The sequence below is a fragment of the Peromyscus californicus genome, unplaced genomic scaffold (genome assembly GCF_007827085.1).
Source record: "Peromyscus californicus insignis strain IS unplaced genomic scaffold, ASM782708v3 Scaffold_12__1_contigs__length_115047231, whole genome shotgun sequence".
Classification (NCBI taxonomy): domain Eukaryota; kingdom Metazoa; phylum Chordata; class Mammalia; order Rodentia; family Cricetidae; genus Peromyscus; species Peromyscus californicus.
In genome coordinates, this window is record NW_026294413.1 from 10,280,271 (window position 1) to 10,286,558 (window position 6,288).

Sequence of the window (6,288 nt, forward strand, 5' to 3'; positions counted from 1 at the left end):
GAGCCTTGCCTGATGTTTGGTTGTAGATCTCTGCAGATACATGGAGTTTTTACCAGAAGATTTTTTGCAGAGTTACTCCAAATTGCATCTTGGAAGGTAATCTTATTGTCTTCAAAATATCCTTCTTTAATATCCATTAACGATTTTCTGAACTGAAAATAACATCATATATTAGCTCCATGCCATATTACCAATCATTGGAAACAGCATTATGCTGGAATTTGACTGAATACATACCTGTGAGTTCATTTAAAAGCACTATGGAACATCTCCTATATACATGAGCTATGAGAAATAGTTACTATTGCAGCAAAGCTCTATATGGTCATCAACTCAGAAAAGAATAAGAAAATAAATTAAGCCAAATTATTATCATTGTAGAATTTTCCTTGCATATTTTATACTTTAATAAATGAGGTTGTGACTCACTTTTATTTATGACAGATAAGATCTTTCACTGAGTTCATTTTATGAGTATGAAGAATAATAACATAGCAAGTAAGATGGAGTGACAAGATGCAGCTCACTAATGCTGAGTCAAAAGAACAAGTCTCATATCGGAATATGAAGACAGAGATAAAAGGATAAGGTGAGAAAATCACACTGATCTCTCTCTTAAAAAACACAGTGGCAGAACCCTATACTTCAGCAGCTTTATTTCTGAGGCAGTCAGGTATGTTCCGTGTAATCGACACAGGATTGCTTCCTGTGGTAGTCTTCTCTTCTCATTTCCTAAAATTGGACTGTTTTTATTTCTATTCAGAGAGATGATGAGCTCTTGCCACTTTGGATCTTTACACCTTCAGTACCTGAAGAAAGTCTGAGATTTGCTGGCAGGTGAGTCGGGTCAAAGAGACTACTGTCATTTTCTTTTTGAAAAAAGAAGCAGCCATATTTGCCTATGTTATGGCTTTCCTTCCTCTGCAGCATTTTGCTAGTAGATGCACTGTGTGCATAGCAGTTGGGAAAACCAGGGAGGGGGTGGAAATTGTTGTTCAGCATCTCCTCCTCCTCCTTCTCCTCTTCCTCCTCCTCTCCCCCTCCTCCTCCTCCTCCTCCTCCTCCTCCTCCTCCTCCTCCTCCTCCTCCTTCTCCTCCTCCTCCTCCTCTGGTTCCTCAGCTATGGTCTGATAATTTATTTCAAGAAAAACTGACTTTCATTGAGCTGTAGATGATTGTTTTGGTGTCTGGGGCAAAAAAGATAGAGAATGTTGGAAACTCCTAAGACATATGATTATATAAAGTATATAGTACATATAATAGCTGACCAATTGATGTTATTTCTAATTAATCTAGGATGTAGGATAAATGTCTAAGTAGAAAGCATGAAGGAGGGAGTGAACATCAGCTTTATCCCCTTTATCCCCTTTGGAACCTAAAACATCTCTTTGCTTCCTGAATCCCTTCCCTAAGTTTAAGATCTATACATGTTGTTATGTTGTGATTTGATTTATCACTTGGTAAACCTTGGATTTTCATCAGGTATGTTCAGTTGCTATGAATTAATTTGAAATTCCCCTCAGTGGCTCATGCATTGAACATTGGTATCTCAGGCAACAGTATTCATAGGAGATTGAGTCCTGAATGCTTTCACTTTATAAATCACTGGTGGATTCATAGCTGAATAGACCTTTGGGAGGTGATCTAACTTAGGAGACAGACTGTAGTTGGAGGAAGGAGGTCACTTGGGTTAGCCCCCTTGGGGTTGTATCTTGTTCTTGAACCCCTTGCTCTGTTTTCTTTGCTTTCTGGTTGCCACAAGGTGAATAGCTGCTCTAAACACGTTCCTTGTCAAGATGTTTAGACTTGATTCTGGCATACAGTGGTGGAGTCAAGTAACCATGAACTGAAGCAGCTTAAGCCATGTACTAAGATATGTCTTCCATCTCTAAAGTTGTTTTTTTCTATTTGTTTGCAGGTATTTTGTCACATCAACAGAAAGCTAACACAGACAGTGATGAACAAGGAAATAACCAATTGAATTTCCTTTTAACATTACCTCCATATAGTGGCACTGCTTCCTTGAAGTATACATAAGACCTTCCCTGGGAAGCCAGAGTGATCACACAGTATTATAGTGATTATGCATGAACCCAATAAGGCAAATATTCATTTCTAAAACCAGTCAGGAATGCTACAGTGGACAATCAATCAAGTAAAACTGTATTTACATAATATAGGTGCTTTCTGAATAGTGGTGCATTCTTGGTAGCTAAAGAATGTATTGTTATTCATTGAGAATTCTTCAAGAAACAATTAGAGAGATTTCTATTTCTGTTAGTGCAATAAGTTCAAATAATTGAAAGATGGAAGAAAATACTATTCATAATTTCCTTTACAATTATCCACTCTAGCTCCAATGATTAATTGTGGCTCTTCTTATTTGATGGTTGTACAGTAAGAGTATATTATTTAAATATACACATTTCAATTATCATAATAATATATCCAATAGGACACTGGAGAAATGCCAAGAATCTTGTATACAATACATATTTCGAGGTGATTTCATTTTTATCAGATAACACAAGACAAGAATATTTGCAGACTTTTGACAATTTTGATGACTCCACTCCACTCACATTATTATATGAATGACAATGAATTCAACAGAGGAGACATTTATAGAGAATTAGATTCCAATTTTCATTTTCTTTTCTTATGACATTTTCATTTCTTAAATGATTCTCTTTGTAAAATGAAAGACTTCTTTTTGTTATTCTTAATGTGTATTGTGTTCAAAGAACTATTATGAAAGAACATGAGGAGAATTACCTTCCTTTCAAACTTTATATTTGAAAATTTTAAGGTTCTTTGTGTCTAGAAAGAAATGAAGTCATTGTTCCATTTCTCAGTGTGGACGACTGAATCTTTTATGCTCACTCTAGCAAGCATATAGGACCATAATATATTGGTGCCACTATATTTTAAACCTGTTGCTAACCTAGTAAAGAAATAATATTTTTTTTAGGAACTATTGGTTTTAAGTCATTGCACTGACATATGATTATAGATTTTTATGTGGAAGCTTTTATAATATAAAACCTGAAGAAAATGAAAGACGGTGGGTCTTGTGAAATATACCAATGCATGCATGTATATATAAGTACACAAATACACTGTGTAGTTGAGTCTTGAAAGAGTCTTTAGAAGCCATTTACACAGCATGTGGGAGGCCTCAGAAGTCTTTCCACTGTGATGTCACTGATGAATGAGTAGCCAAATAGTTAACCAGTTCACCAGAATGGATTCCTTTATTCTTACTCATCTTCTCCACCAATACGCCTGAGTCTTGTCTACTTCTGGCCAGGTTTCACATCTGCATAAGTGCTGATGCTGAGATGTCCGAGGTGTCCCGGCCAGACCCAGAGTGTTATCCTTTATCCCCTCCTTTTGCAGTCAAGTGAGTTGATTTGGAACAGGAAGTGGTATTGAGTGACACAGCTAAACCTACATATGCACAAATGATTCTCCAGCAGTACTTCAGAATATAATTTAGCAATAACATATACATGAGATGGGTTGTTTTTTTACAATAACTGAAATTCAGATAATAACTTAGAAATAAGAGCAAGATTCTTACAAAGCAACGTACTAAGCACTCGATTCTTTACTTAAGAAAAATTCAATCCTAAAATAAGCAGCAAGATATCGGGGTTTTATAATTTCAGGATGCAGAAGGCATTCTAAGGATCCCATTAAAATAATTATTATTTCAAAATGATATTTTTACACAAAACAGAAATACACATATAAGAAATTAACTGGAAAGTTACAATAAAAATTGAAGTGCCCAAATTTTCTAAGACACGGTTATGATAAACATTTGGGTATTAGCTTTGATGTTCATTAACAGCTCTCAAATTGTGCAGCACAAAGACATTTATCTAAGTGAATGATCTTCAAAGAACATTGTATTTTGCTACAGTAAGATAGAATGTTTGAATCTGTGCCTTAACATAACATGTTACATTTGAACCGTGGGTCCCAGTGGATTGTGGACAGGTGTCTCCTCTTCAGGATTCAGGAGACAGAAGCAGGTATCCTTTGGGAGGTACATTACTTGTCAGAGAAAGGATTGAAAATGTGAAAAGAGAAGCATGCCATGCTTTTTTAGAAAGGCTCTGCTCATCGATGAAAGATATTGTATCTGTTCATGTGAAAAGGGAAAAGTTCAACTTGATTTCCTACATGCTAGGCATGAATGCACCTTGCAGGAGGCTCCAAAAGCCTCTTGAGATTAGGTGGGGGCTGTGTAATCCTCATACACAAAGGAGGAGCAAATATTTGTGACAAATAAAATTATATTTTCACTTGATATATAGACCCCACACAAAAGCATTAAATAAGGAATGGTCAGTAATATATGTATAACCAGATGAAGAAATAAAAGAGAAATTAGCAATATAATGGAAATTTTGGTACGGGTGAGAAAATAAATTATTTTGACTTTTCTGCTAATAGTTTGATTTTTCCCACCAACTTTATTTAATTTTGATCAGAAATCAAAGTAAAGGGGAAAATTTGTTGATAGTTCATGAAAGATATTTATCACACTGTGTTTTTAAACACACACTGGACATCTTTGTAATGCCCCAGGGAATTACTGAAATAAACTTTAGCACATTTATATGTAAAATGCTAGAGTGCCATTAAAATTGGTCTGAACTTTCATTTAAAAAGTCAATGAAATCAGCTGAGACTCGAGGCCACTCTGAAGTGTCTCACTCTGCCAGTCCCAGTGCCCGTGGTGACTTCTAGTTATTTAAATATTTGATGACCTCTTCTAGGTACCTGTTCGTGTTTTGAAAATTATGTTATGGTGGACAGACCTTGCATGCCATTAAAACGTTTTGGAAAATCGGACCTAATTCAAGCACGTAAGCTGTAGTAGACACTGTAAGACTAGACGGCACGTTTTCTCTGCTCGGATCTGGAGGAGAGACAGGTGAGAAACTGTCTTCAGTGCCAGCTACCCAGGTAACCCTTTGCACAGCTCTGTCAAGTGAAGCATTTTTAGACATTTCAGACACACACACTGTGCACCGTTCGCTTGCTCTCTGTCAGAGCCTTCTGTGTCCTATAATTTTGAACTCTAAAAATACTCTGCGGTGAAATATTGATTTCCTCTCTTAATTTCTGCTCACTCTGCAGTGGGATGCTTGGTAAGGATTCCATCCTGAGATCGTACCCGAGCTGCACTTTGTTCTTTTGTAAAGAAACACAAGGTGTCTTTGTATGTTCCTTCAGGTACTATAGTTTTTCATGAGCTTTGCATTATGGCACAATCAAAAGATGAATATTATTTATTTTTAGCACCTGATAATGAGAAAATATGCAGTGTGTTTATAGATTTTTCAAAGAAGATAAATGCATATCAATGAAAAGATTGTGACAATATTTATTATTTGGTTTCATTTATTCTTTAGTATGTTGTTCTGGAATAAACTGCAATATCTGCGACTCTGTAAACTTTCATCAGAATGTTAACTGTAATGAATACGTTGTGGTCATTTTATTTTATTTTTTTAAGGTTTGGCATCTTTTTCTTAAGTCCAGGTTTCACTAAAAAGCTCAGGATAGCCCTGAACTCAGGATCAATGTGCAGTAGTAGTGCTCTTATATCATAGAAAAGTTTAGAAAGATTCATGAACAGGCTTAGTAAGAATTTAGTATATCATTCTACTATTTTATAAATTTCTTTTATTAATAATTACTCATTAAGCAGATTTCATTTTCCAGATATTTTTCTGGTGATACTAGGAAACTGAGCAGAGGAGACACACAATTTACATTTATTTACATATTGTGTGTGTGAAATATTTGTGTATGTGTATGTATATATGTGTGTGTATGTGTATATGTGTATGTATGTGTGTATGTGTATATGCGTACGTGTGTGTACGAATGTGTGTATATGTGAGTATATTAATGTGTATGTTTGTGTATGTGTGGTTGTATGTGTATGTGAGTGTACGAGTGTATGTGAGTGTGAGTGTATGAGTATGTATGTGTGTGCATGTGTGTGTATGAGTGTGTGCGTATGTATGAGAGTATATATATGTGTGTATGAGTATGTGTGTGTGTGTGTGTGTGTGTGTGTGTGAGTGCATGTGTGTGTAACTTCTTTTTTTGTTTTTATGGTGCTGAGGATGAAACATGGCATCTCAAACAGGTGTTCCCACCACTGAGCTGCATTTATCAAAACAGTTAAGGTTAAATACATACTTTATGAAATATCTTAGAACTCCACTTGAAAGTTTTTTGAAAGATCAATAATTTAAGCAA

General features: G+C 35.6%; 1 long non-coding RNA gene across 1 annotated transcript; it reads left to right on the forward strand.

Annotated features, from left to right (window-relative positions):
- The first annotated feature begins 458 nt into the window (after positions 1-458).
- On the forward strand, positions 459-5,564 carry LOC128107823 (uncharacterized). Its single transcript, XR_008217220.1, has 3 exons — positions 459-589; positions 764-837; positions 1,919-5,564. It is a non-coding gene; the product is annotated as an uncharacterized LOC128107823 (long non-coding RNA).
- The last annotated feature ends 724 nt before the right edge of the window (positions 5,565-6,288 follow it).